The sequence below is a fragment of the Anomaloglossus baeobatrachus genome (assembly GCF_048569485.1).
Source record: "Anomaloglossus baeobatrachus isolate aAnoBae1 chromosome 5 unlocalized genomic scaffold, aAnoBae1.hap1 SUPER_5_unloc_9, whole genome shotgun sequence".
Lineage (NCBI taxonomy): Eukaryota > Metazoa > Chordata > Amphibia > Anura > Aromobatidae > Anomaloglossus > Anomaloglossus baeobatrachus.
In genome coordinates, this window is record NW_027441813.1 from 861989 (window position 1) to 874377 (window position 12389).

Consider the following 12389-nt stretch of genomic DNA (forward strand, 5'->3'; position numbering starts at 1 on the left):
GTGGAGGTAGGTGCAGGGTATTATATATCTAGTGTGCGGCTCTGCAGGTGGAGGTAGGTGCAGGGTATTATATATCTAGTGTGCGGCTCTGCAGGTGGAGGTAGGTGCAGGGTATTATATATCTAGTGTGCGGCTCTGCAGGTGGAGGTAGGTGCAGGGTATTATATATCTAGTGTGCGGCTCTGCAGGAGGAGGTAGGTGCAGGTTATTATATATCTAGTGTGCGGCTCTGCAGGTGGAGGTAGGTGCAGGGTATTATATATCTAGTGTGCGGCTCTGCAGGAGGAGGTAGGTGCAGGGTATTATATATCTAGTGTGCGGCTCTGCAGGTGGAGGTAGGTGCAGGGTATTATATATCTAGTGTGCGGCTCTGCAGGTGGAGGTAGGTGCAGGGTATTATATATCTAGTGTGCGGCTCTGCATGTGGAGGTAGGTGCAGGGTATTATATATCTAGTGTGCGGCTCTGCAGGTGGAGGTAGGTGCAGGGTATTATATATCTAGTGTGCGGCTCTGCAGGTGGAGGTAGGTGCAGGGTATTATATATCTAGTGTGCGGCTCTGCAGGTGGAGGTAGGTGCAGGGTATTATATATCTAGTGTGCGGCTCTGCAGGTGGAGGTAGGTGCAGGGTATTATATATCTAGTGTGCGGCTCTGCAGGAGGAGGTAGGTGCAGGGTATTATATATCTAGTGTGCGGCTCTGCAGGTGGAGGTAGGTGCAGGGTATTATATATCTAGTGTGCGGCTCTGCAGGTGGAGGTAGGTGCAGGGTATTATATATCTAGTGTGCGGCTCTGCAGGTGGAGGTAGGTGCAGGGTATTATATATCTAGTGTGCGGCTCTGCAGGTGGAGGTAGGTGCAGGGTATTATATATCTAGTGTGCGGCTCTGCAGGTGGAGGTAGGTGCAGGGTCTCTGTTATTTTCTCTCCTTCATTTTCCTGTTTCTGTCGTCGTCTTTTGTTTGTTTTTATGACGACGCTGAAGTCGGTTTCTTATTTTTTCTGTTTTTTTGGGGTCTTTTTTACTGTTTTTATTTTTGTAGATTAAAACCTATCTAATCCAGTGCAGTGCGGAGCCGGATGTGCATACACTGAAAAGCAGCAACAACAATGATAAAACTGGCACAAAAATCGGCATAAAACGCAGGGTGTTATGGAAAGGGTTAATGGCTCCGCACTGCATTGTACTTTATTAGTTATTTTTTTGTGTTGTTTAACCTGTAAAAAAAACATCCAAATAAGAAACTGACTTCAGCCTCGGGTTTTTATTGCTGATGTCGAGCGATACTGGTGGGAAAATAAGGGAACTGTCTGTTATTACCACATATATACCCTTCCCCCGCAGTGACTGACAGCCGCTCAGCATTAGAACCTGCTGTCAGTCAGTGCTGAGAGCGCATATACAACCACTGATCACTGTATACTGAGCAATGACTAAAACCTCATCGGGGCCATCCCTATGACTGAAAGCTGGACACTGTCATATTATATGTTTATGACCACATGTAAATATTTCTTAGCTATTTTATAACACTTATTATTTTGTATATATGGCTGTTTTTTACCTGATAATAACAGAGATTTGGATTGACAGTGGTATTTTCCTATATTTCACATATTCGGGGGGGGGATTAGTTCGGTATTTTTATTTTACTTCCCTTGTAACTGTGGCTGATATAATGACTCAGCAGTGACCATATCCTCTGTGTATGGGGGAGAAAGCACCGTCAGATCTTTCTATTCTGTTTCCTGGAAACCGTGAAAATAAGCCCCAGTAGGATTTTTTGAGCTTTTTTGACTATACTTAACCCCTTCAGTCCCCAGCCTGTTTTCACCTTAAATACACGGCCATTTTTTGCAATTCTGACCAGTGTCACTTTGACAGGTTATAACTCTGGAACGCTTCAACGGATCCTGGCGATTCTGACATTGTTTTTTCGTGACATATTGTACTTCATGTCAGTGGTAAATTTAGGCCGATATGTTTTGCCTTTATTTGTGAAAATTTTGGAAATTTGGCGAAGATTTTTAAAATTTTGCAATTTTCAAAATTTGACATTTTATGCCTATAAATCTGAGAGATATATCGCACAAAATAGTTACTATATAACATTTCCCACTTGTCTACTTTACACCAGCGCAATTTTCGAAACAAATTTTTTTTTTCGTTAGGAAGTTGGAAGGGTTCAAAGTTCATCAGCAATTTTTCATTTTTTCAACAAAATTTAAAAAAAATATTTTTTAGGTACCACATCACATTTGGAGTGACTTTGAGAGGCCTAAGGGACAGAAAATACCCAAAAGTGACCACATTCTAAAATCTGCACACCTCACACTGCTCAAAACTACATCCAAGAAGTTTATTAACCCTTTAGGAGCTTTACAGCAACCAAAGCAATGTGGAAGGAAAAAGTGAAAATTTTACTTTTTTACACAAAAATGTTACTTTAGCCATAAAATTTTGCATTTTCACAAGGGTATCAGGAAAAATGCACCATACAATTAATTGTGCAATTTCTCCTGAGTACACTGATATCTCATATGTGGGGGAAATCAATTGTTTGGGCGCATAGCAGGGCTCAGAAAAGAAGGAGCATCATTTGAATTTTTGAAAGCAAAATTGTCTGGAATCATTAGCGGATGTCATGTTGCGTTTGAGGTGCCTAAACAATAGAGCTCCCCACAAGTGACCCCATTTTGGAAACTAGACCCCTCATGGAATTTATCTAGATGTTTATTGAGCACTTTGAACCTCTGGGGGCTTCACAAAAGTTAATAACTTTGAGCCATGAAAATAAAAAAAAAAAAATTACCTCAAAATTGTTACTTCAACCAAGTAGCTTTTTTTTACAAGGGTATCAGGAAAAATTGTAACATAAAATGTATGGTGCATTTTCTCCTGAGTACACAGATACCTCATATGTGGTGGAAATCAAATGTTTGGGCGCACAGCAGGGCTCGGAAGGCAAGGAGTGTCATTTGACTTTTCAAACGCAAAATTGTCTGGAATCGTTAGCAGATACCATGTTGTGTTTGAAGACCCTCTGAGGTGCCTAAACAATGTAGCTCCCCCACAAGTGACCCCATTTTGGAAACTAGACCCCTCATAGAATTTATCTAGATGTTTACTGAACACTTTCAACCCCTGGAGGCTTCACAAAAGTTTAGAATGTTCAGCTGTGAAAATATATATATATTTTTTTTACCATGAAATTGTTATTTCAAACAGGTAGTTTTTTTTCCACAAGGGTATCAGGAAAAAATGCACCATAAAATGTATTGTGCAATTTCTCCTGAGTACACAAATACATCATATGTGGTGGAAAGTAATTGTTTGGGCACACGGCGGGGCTCAGAAGAGAAGGAGCGCCATTTCACAGCAAAATTGGTTGGAATTATTAGCGTACGCCATGTTGCGTTTGGAGACCCCCTGAGGTGCCTAAACAATGGAGCTCCCCCACAAGTGACCTCATTTTGGAAACTAGACCCCCCATGGCATAAATCTAGATGGGTAATAAGCACTTCTTCATACATTGAGGCATAAAAACAAAAAAAGTACTTTTTTTTTTTCCACAAAAATGTTATTTTAGGCTCAATTTTTTATTTTTTACAGGGGTAACAGGATAAAATGGACCTCAAAATTTGTTGGGCAATTTGTTCTGAGTACGCTGATACCTCATATGTGGCAGAAAACCACTGTTTGGGCGCACGGCAGGGCTCCAGAGGAAAGGACCGTCATTTGACTTTTTAAATGGAAAATTAGCTGGAATCGTTAGCCGCATCATGTTGCATTTGGAGATCCCCCTGATGTGCCCAAACAGTGGTGCTCCCCCACATGTGACCCCACGTTGTAAACTAGACCCCCCCATACAAAAAAATATTAGTTTGGCGAAATAAAAAATACAGACGTCAGTAAAAAAAAAAAAATATATATATATATATATATATATATATATATATATATATATATATATATATATATATATATGAGCGCCTGCAACTGACACCAAAGCGGGCTTTACACGCTACGATATTGCTAGCAATTGCTAGCGATATCGTACGCAAAAGCACCTGCCCCCGTCGTGCATGCAATTTCGTGTGATCGCTGCCGCAGCGAACATTATCGCTACGGCAGCGTCACACGCACTTACCTGGTCGGCGGCGTCGCTGTGACTGCCGAACAATCCCTCCTTCAAGGGGGAGGGACGTTCGGCATCACAGCGACGTCACCGCAACGTCACTAAGCGGATCAAATCAAATCAATCAAAGCGGAGGGGCGGAGATGAGTGGGACGTAACATCCCGCCCACCTCCTTCCTTCCGTATTGCGGCCTGCGGCAGGTAAGGAGACGTTCCTCGCTCGCTGCCGCAGGAGCGACGAACAAGATCGATAAGCGACCATTACCGATTTTTGGTTTTGGGACGACCTCTCCATGGTGAACGATTTTCACCATTTTTGAGGTCGCTTAAGGTTGCTGGTGTCACACGCTGCGATATCGTTAATGACGCCAGATGTGCGTCACTAACAACGTGACCCCGACAATAAAACATTAACGATATTGTAGCGTGTAAAGCGCCATTAAGGCAAGTGCCACACGTGAGAGCGATGCACAAATCTCGCATCGCATCACCCGACACAGCCGCACACTCCTGTCTGGAAGAGAGCGACCGTGTCGGATGATGTTTTGTGAGACTTGTGCATCGCTCTCATTTGTGGCACTGGGCTGATCCTTACAATATTCAGTAAAAAATACTGTAGTTGACGATTACTACAGTATAATTTTACTGGCCCTAAACTAAGTTTATTTGTATTTCTTTCTTAGTTTACAGAAAAAAAATCAGGACGCACGCATGGATGTGCTGGAAAAAGGGGGGGACTAGGTGGGATGGAAAAAAAGATGGATGGAGGATGGAAGAGGGCGCAATGGATGCAGGAGCAGCGGAGGATGGGTGAGGGCGCGGCGGATGGAGGAGTGGCGGAGGATGGGTGAGGGCGCAACGGATACAAAAGCGGTGGAGGGTGGAAGGGGAGTGGGAGGTGAAATTGGGGATAGCTACCTTACAGAATGGATCTAGGCAGCAGTATTGCAGCAGATCCAGAAGGGGGAGAGGTGGGAGAGGGGGCAGAGGATTAATGGGATGGGAGACAGCAGACTGATGGGGGAGTGAGGTGGCAAATGCAGGGGCGCAGCGGCAGATGCAGCGGCGCAGCGGCAGATGGGGAGAGTGGTGTGGCTGATGGGGAGAGTGGTGTGGCTGATGGGGAGAGTGGTGTGGCTGATGGGGAGAGTGGTGTGGCTGATGGGGAGAGTGCTGTGGCTGATGGGGAGAGTGCTGTGGCTGATGGGGAGAGTGCGGTGGCTGATGGGGAGAGTGCGGTGGCTGATGGGGAGAGTGCGGTGGCTGATGGGAGGAGTGGAGTGGCTGATGGGGGGAGTGGAGTGGCTGATGGGGGGAGTGGAGTGGCTGATGGGGGGAGTGGAGTGGCTGATGGGGGGAGTGGAGTGGCTGATGGGGGGAGTGGGGTGGCTGATGGGGGGAGTGGGGTGGCTGATGGGGGGAGTGGGGTGGCTGATGGGGGGAGTGGGGTGGCTGATGGGGGGAGTGGGGTGGCTGATGGGGGGAGTGGGGTGGCTGATGGGGGGAGTGGGGTGGCTGATGGGGGGAGTGGGGTGGCTGATGGGGACAGTGCTGTGGCTGATGGGGACAGTGCTGTGGCTGATGGGGACAGTGCTGTGGCTGATGGGGACAGTGCTGTGGCTGATGGGGGGAGTGGAGTGGCTGATGGGGGGAGTGGAGTGGCAGAAGGGGGGAGTGGAGTGGCAGAAGGGGGGAGTGATGTGGCTGATGGGGAGAGTGCGGTGGCTGATGGGGAGAGTGCGGTGGCTGATGGGGAGAGTGCGGTGGCTGATGGGGAGAGTGCTGTGGCTCATGGGGAGAGTGCTGTGGCTCATGGGGAGAGTGCAGTGGCTGATGGGGGAGTGGAGCGGCGGATACCAGGAGGCAGCAGAAAGAAAGCAGCGGCGTCACATGCAGGGGCACAGCGGGAGAGTAGCGGCATCACATGCAGGAGCGCAGTGGGAGAGTAGCGGCGTCACATGCAGGGGCGCAGCGGCAGAGTAGCGGTGTCACATGCAGGGGCTCAGTGGGAGAGTAGCGGCGTCACATGCAGGGGCGCAGCGGGAGAGTAGCGGCGTCACATGCAGGGGCGCAGCGGGAGAGTAGCGGCATCACATGCAGGGGCGCAGCGGGAGAGAAGCTGCCTCAGATGCAGGGGTGCAGCGGGAGAGCAGGGGCGAAGCAGATGGAGGAGGGCAACGGTGGATCGGGGGCTGTGACTCACAGATGGGCACCCGCAGGGATCGCTCTCCTCAGATTCCACGGAGGGAGAAGCTGAGGAGAGCGATCTCCTACAGCTCACCCAGTCCCAGATGCACGGTGCTTGGAGAGATCGGTCACAAGGCCGATCTCTCCAATCAAAGCTGGGGGCGGGTGCAGCAAAGCTCACCCAGCTCCAGCCAATGGCCAGTGCTACAGCTGCACTGACCATAGCTGGATATAAATGCTTCAGCCATTTCCAATGGCTGAAACATTACACTGGCTGTGATTGGCTGAGTGGCGTTCGTCAGCCAATCACAGCCTCCGTAGGTCCGGGAAGGAGACACCACCCCTCCTGAGGTCAGGTACAAGTCCTCTCTTTCCCGAATCTACAGTTTTTGAAAACCGATCGCGGACACCGGGGCTCCGGGGCCGCGATTTCGCCATGACGGATGTATCCGTCATGGGTCTTTAAGTACCAGGGCACCATGACGGATACATCCGTCAAAGGTCGTGAAGGGGTTAATATATAAGATAAGATACGATAAACTTTATTGATCCCACAGTGGGGAAATTTGCACATTACTGCAGCTCAAGGAGAGGGTGGGATAGAATAAAGAAAGAAAGATAAAAACACTATACACATGTGATATAAAACAATGTACAGTACAGACCAAAAGTTTGGACACACCTTCTCATTCAGAGAGTTTTCTTTATTTTCATGACTCTAAAAATTGTGAAGTCACATTGAAGACATCAAAACTATGAATTAACACATGCGGAATGAAATACTTAAAAAAGTGTGAAACAACTGAAAATATGTCTTATATTCTAGGTTCTTCAAAATAGCCACCTTTTGCTTTGATTACTACTTTGCACACTCTTGGCATTCTCTTGATGAGCTTCAAGAGGTAGTCACTGGAAATGGTTTTCCAACAGTCTTGAAGGAGTTCCCAGAGATGCTTAGCACTTGTTGGCCCTTTTGCCTTCACTCTGTGGTCCAGCTCACCCCAAACCATCTCGATTGAGTTCAGGTCTGGTGAATGTGGAGACCAGGTCATCTAGGGTAGCACCCCATCACTCTCCTTCTTAGTCAAATAGCCCTTACACAGCCTGGAGGTGTGTTTGGGGTCATTGTCCTGTTGAAAAATAAATGATGGCCCAACTAAGTGCAAACCGGATGGAATAGCACGCCGCTGCAAGATGCTGTGGTAGTCATGCTGGTTCTGTATGCCTTCAATTTCAAATAAATCCCCAACAGTGTCACCAGCAAAGCACCCCCACACCATCACACCTCCTCCTCCATGCTTCATGGTGGGAACCAGGCATTTAGAGTCCATCCGTTCACCTTTTCTACAAAGACACGGTGGTTGGATCCAAAGAGCTCAAATTTGGATTCATCAGACCAAAGCACAGATTTCCACTGGTCTAATGTCCATTCCTTGTGTCCAAACAAGTCTCTTCTGCTTGTCGTCTGTCCTTAGCAGTGGTTTCCTAGCAGCTATTTTACCATGAAGGCCTGCTGCACAAAGACTCCTCTTAACAGTTGTTCTAGAGATGAGAAGGTGTGTCCAAACTTTTGGTCTGTACTGTACCTATACCTAATACAGCAAATAAATATATGTATATGAAGGTGTATATTAGTGATGGCAGTGTAGGTGAATTATGTAATTGAATGATAACATCATGATGTGTTATACAGTCTAACTGCAGTTGGAATGAAGGACCTACGGAAGCCCTCCGTCCTGCAGCGAGGATGTTTAAGTCTCTGACTGAAGGAGCTGCTCAGGCCCCCCACGGTTTCATGCAGAGGGTGGAGGGGGGTTTTCATGATGGCTGTCAGCTTTGCTAACATCCTCCTCTCACCCACCACAACCACAGGCTCCAGAAGACATCCAAGCACAGAGCTTGACCTCCGTATCAATTTGTCAATTTTGTTCCTGTCCCTTTCAGTACATCCAGCCCCCCAGTAGACCACTCCATAAAAAAGGGCAGATGCTACCACCGTGTCGTAGAATGTCTTTAACAGAGTCCTGCAGACACCGAGGGACCTCAGCCTCCTCAGTAGGTGGAGTCAACTCTGGCCCTTCTTATAAAGGACGTCTGTGTTCGTAGTCCAGTTCATCTTATTGTTGAGGTGAACACCCAGGTACTTGTAAGAGTCCACTGTCTCAACAACTTTTCCCTGGATGTTCACCGGTGCTGTAGGGGGTGACTTCCTCCTAAGGTCTATGACCATCTCCTTCGTCTTGCAGGCATTTACTTGAAGAGCGTTGGTCTCACACCAGCCAACAAAGTCACAGATGACACCCCTGTATTCCTAGTCATTCCCGTCTGATACGCATCCAATGATGGCCATATCATCCGAGAACTTCTGAAAGTGGCAGTGGTCCGAGTTATACCTGAAGTCTGACGTGTACAAACTGAACAGATAGAGTGAGAGGACCGTGCCCTGTGGTGCCCCTGTACTGCAGACTACCACATAAGACACACAGTCGTGAAGCCTCACATGCTGTGGTCTGTTGGTGAGGTAGTCGATCATGCTGTCAGCTGCTTGTCCATTCTGGCTCCCTCCAGCTTCCCTCTCAGCAGAGCAGGCCGGATGGTGTTGAAAGCACTGTAGAAGTCAAAGAACGTGACCCTCACAGTGTTTCCTGCTTGCTCTAGGTGAGAGAGACATCAGTGCTGCAGGTAGATGACAGCGTCCTCCACCCCGATGCCGGGCTGGTAGGCGAACTGCAGGGGATCCAGCGCTGGGCTCACCACAGGACCCTACTGCAAAAATAAGCCATACTTGCGATCACATAGAAAAGTGTCCAAGCAGCTAAAAAAGTTAAAGAATACGGCAGGACTCGTATGAACGAAAGCAGACACCCCCAAAAGAAACCAAATCCCCCCAAAAAAAAACAAAAATTGCACTTACCAGATCCCAAACAATTACACTTGGCAAGTACTGATGGTGGATGGGCTCTCACACAGAGATCTGTGTCGCTGTCAGTTCCCTGACAGCTGTTCCAGCTGCATTGCACCGCAGAGCTGTGGATACAGTGACAGAAGGCAGAGGCAGTAATAAACAGTCTCTGCCTTATGTAGAGATTTCCTCTCCGTTGCTACATGTTTGTTTATGCACTGCTATGTAATGACATTGTAGAACATCACTGCAGAGTAGGAGTCAGATGGTACAGACGTGTAAAGTCTATGAACAGTCCGAAACCAGTTTAAAATATCTAAACTTTATCTAAACTTTTTTATTTACATAATTCTTCAAGTTTAGGAGGGAAATATACTGTAACGTGGGCACATTTTGTAATTGGGTTAACTTTCACTATTTTGCTCCATTCATACAAGAAATGGGTGGTAAATTTTGTGCGTCAGCGAGTGCACCGATCCGTACGCCATGTGTGGGCCCCTCTTCTTCCGTTAGAAACAAGAATACCTCGAATCCTAATTCCAATGCCCTGTTAACCGAAAAACTGGGAAATTATTTGTTTTTGTACTTTCTTATTTTCCTACTTTTATTCCGGGAGCAATTACGCTTTTATTTTTTCGCTCCCATTTCCGTATGAAGAATTGTTTTTTTTTTTTCTATCATAAAGATAATGTGCTACTTTTAGGGTGGTGTCACACATAGCGATCACGACCAGCGATCTGACCTTATCAGGATCGCTGCTGCGTCGTTACATGGTCGCTGGTGAGCTGTCAAACAGGCAGATCTCACCAGTGACCAGCCCCCAGCCAGCAGCGACGCGTGGAAGCGGAACTAGTATATATCGGGTAACCAAGGAAAGCACTTCTCTTGGTTACCCGATATTTACCTTAGTTACTAGCGTCCGCCGCTCTCACGCTGCCAGTACCGGCTCCCTGTTCCCTGCACTCCTAGCCAGAGTACACATCGGGTTAGATACCCGATGTGTACTCCAGCTATGTGTGCAGGGAGCCGGCACTGGCAGCGTGAGAGCGGCGGACGCTAGTAACTAAGGTAAATTTCGGGTAACCAAGGAAAGGGCTTCTTGGTTTCCCGATATTTACTGTGGTTACAGCTTACCACAGGCTGCCAGACGCCGGCTCCCTGCTCGCTTCAGTTCGTCGCTCTCTCGCTGTCACACACAGCGATGTGTGCTTCACAGCGGGAGAACAACGTCCAAAAAATGAAGCAGGACATTCAGCAACGACCGGCGACCTCACAGCAGGGGCCAGGTCGTTGCTGGATGTCACACACAGCGACAGCGACGGGACGTCGCTGCTACGTCACAGAAAATGGTGACTTAGCAGCGACGTCGTTGTCGTCGTCGCTATGTGTGACACCACCTTTATAGTTGTACTATTTACATAGCACATTTCATGATAATTTTTTTTACTACCCAAATGATATCTCACCTCCCTTATCTCCATTAATTTTCTATATGGGCTCATCTCCTTCCCATTCAGGTCCTTATAATATCGGATCCTCTCGGCGATTTTATTCTGTTTCAGAAAATTTCTTAACAAGGATGGATATGGACAGGGACAAGATGGCGGAAAGCATATTACACCTCACCCTAGAGATCCTCTTCCGGCTTACTGGAGAGGTGAGAGATTCTGATGACGTCACATTACATCCTTCTTATCTATGGGCATAACAGATGGACAGAACTAGAGAGGTGAGGACTCTGGAAATGTCTGGAGTGAGATTTATTATTGTGTCTCTCCATAACCAGGATTACACAGTAGTGAAGAAGACCTCTAGTGAGCGCTGTCAGGCCCCTGTGTCTGAGGGATGGGGAAGACCCCTGAGCCCAATCACGGGGCCTCCACCTCACCCCCCGATACATGAGGACATCAATGACCAGAAGATCCTAGAACTCACCTACAAGATGATTGAGCTGCTGACTGGAGAGGTGACACTGCTGGGAATGCTGGGACATTATACAGTAACGCTATGAAGGGATCGGGGGGTGACGGTATCATTGTATGTAGATAATGTAGAGACTATAGCACACTTATAGAAAAATGGAGAAAGTTCTTAGTGGTTTTTCAATGCTTTTTAATGGTGCCAATATAGAAAAAGTTCCAAAGAGTATCAGTCCTAACGTTTCGACCTGTGATAGGTCTTCCTCAAAAGATTTTATTTGTGTGTATATATCAAAAATCAACAATAAGTGTACAAACAATAATGTGTCAATACAAAAACATGCAAGTCATATATGTACAGAAATGACATATCAATACATCACCAAGTATGTAGTGTAAAGCATCTTAAATATTTCCACCATATCATATAAAACAAGCATAGTTCAAAACAAGATCACACATATATGAAATAAACATAGTAGCAAAAAAATAAAATAATAAGGGAGAAAAGGAAAGAAAGGAAAAAGGCATCAAGCACATACCTAATAGAACAACCTTAAGTTGTAAATTGACACGGACAAATGTGTCGGATTATGAGTCAAACGTCTATAATCATGAAACCTAACGGAAATTGGTTTTTTGACGTTTTCAAGGTTGTGAGTGTATCATGTATGTGTGACAAACGTTTGCGTACCTTAAATGTTCGTATAGAATAATTTTTATGATCAAGATGACAAGTCAGTAACTACAGTAGATCTATGGATGTTGCTGATAGACAGATTCATATAGTGAATATATGTATAGCTTTGATGAAATACAAATAAAGTTAGATACTGTAAAAGAAGGGGGAAAAAGATTTTTCAAAAAAAAAGAGGGGGGGGGATGGGGGAAAGGAGAAGTTGTGAAGAATTGATGATTGTGTCTATAGAGTACACACCTCTAGGTGAATAGTTTATTTCACCCTCAGGTCAGGTAAATACCAGGAAAATTCTTCTTATCTTACCAAAGGTAAATTGCAACGACGGACAAAGGCCACCACATATCATATCAATGTGTTACAGTTGTATTTTATGCACAAAATCTGTAATGCATGTGAAAAATATTCTGTTAAAAATATGAAACATGTTATACCATCCTATGAGGGCGTAAAGGTGAATATATAGGTGTGTGAACGGTAAGTATATAGGACCATATATCATTATAACCATCCCACATGACATAGTGTCAATATGTAATATTCCA

General features: G+C 46.0%; 1 protein-coding gene across 1 annotated transcript in view; it reads left to right on the forward strand.

The window, feature by feature from the left end:
• LOC142259340 (uncharacterized) overlaps positions 1–12389 on the forward strand; it is a 188247-nt gene that overhangs the window by 111119 nt on the left and 64739 nt on the right. The gene's annotated exons all lie outside the window — the stretch shown is intronic.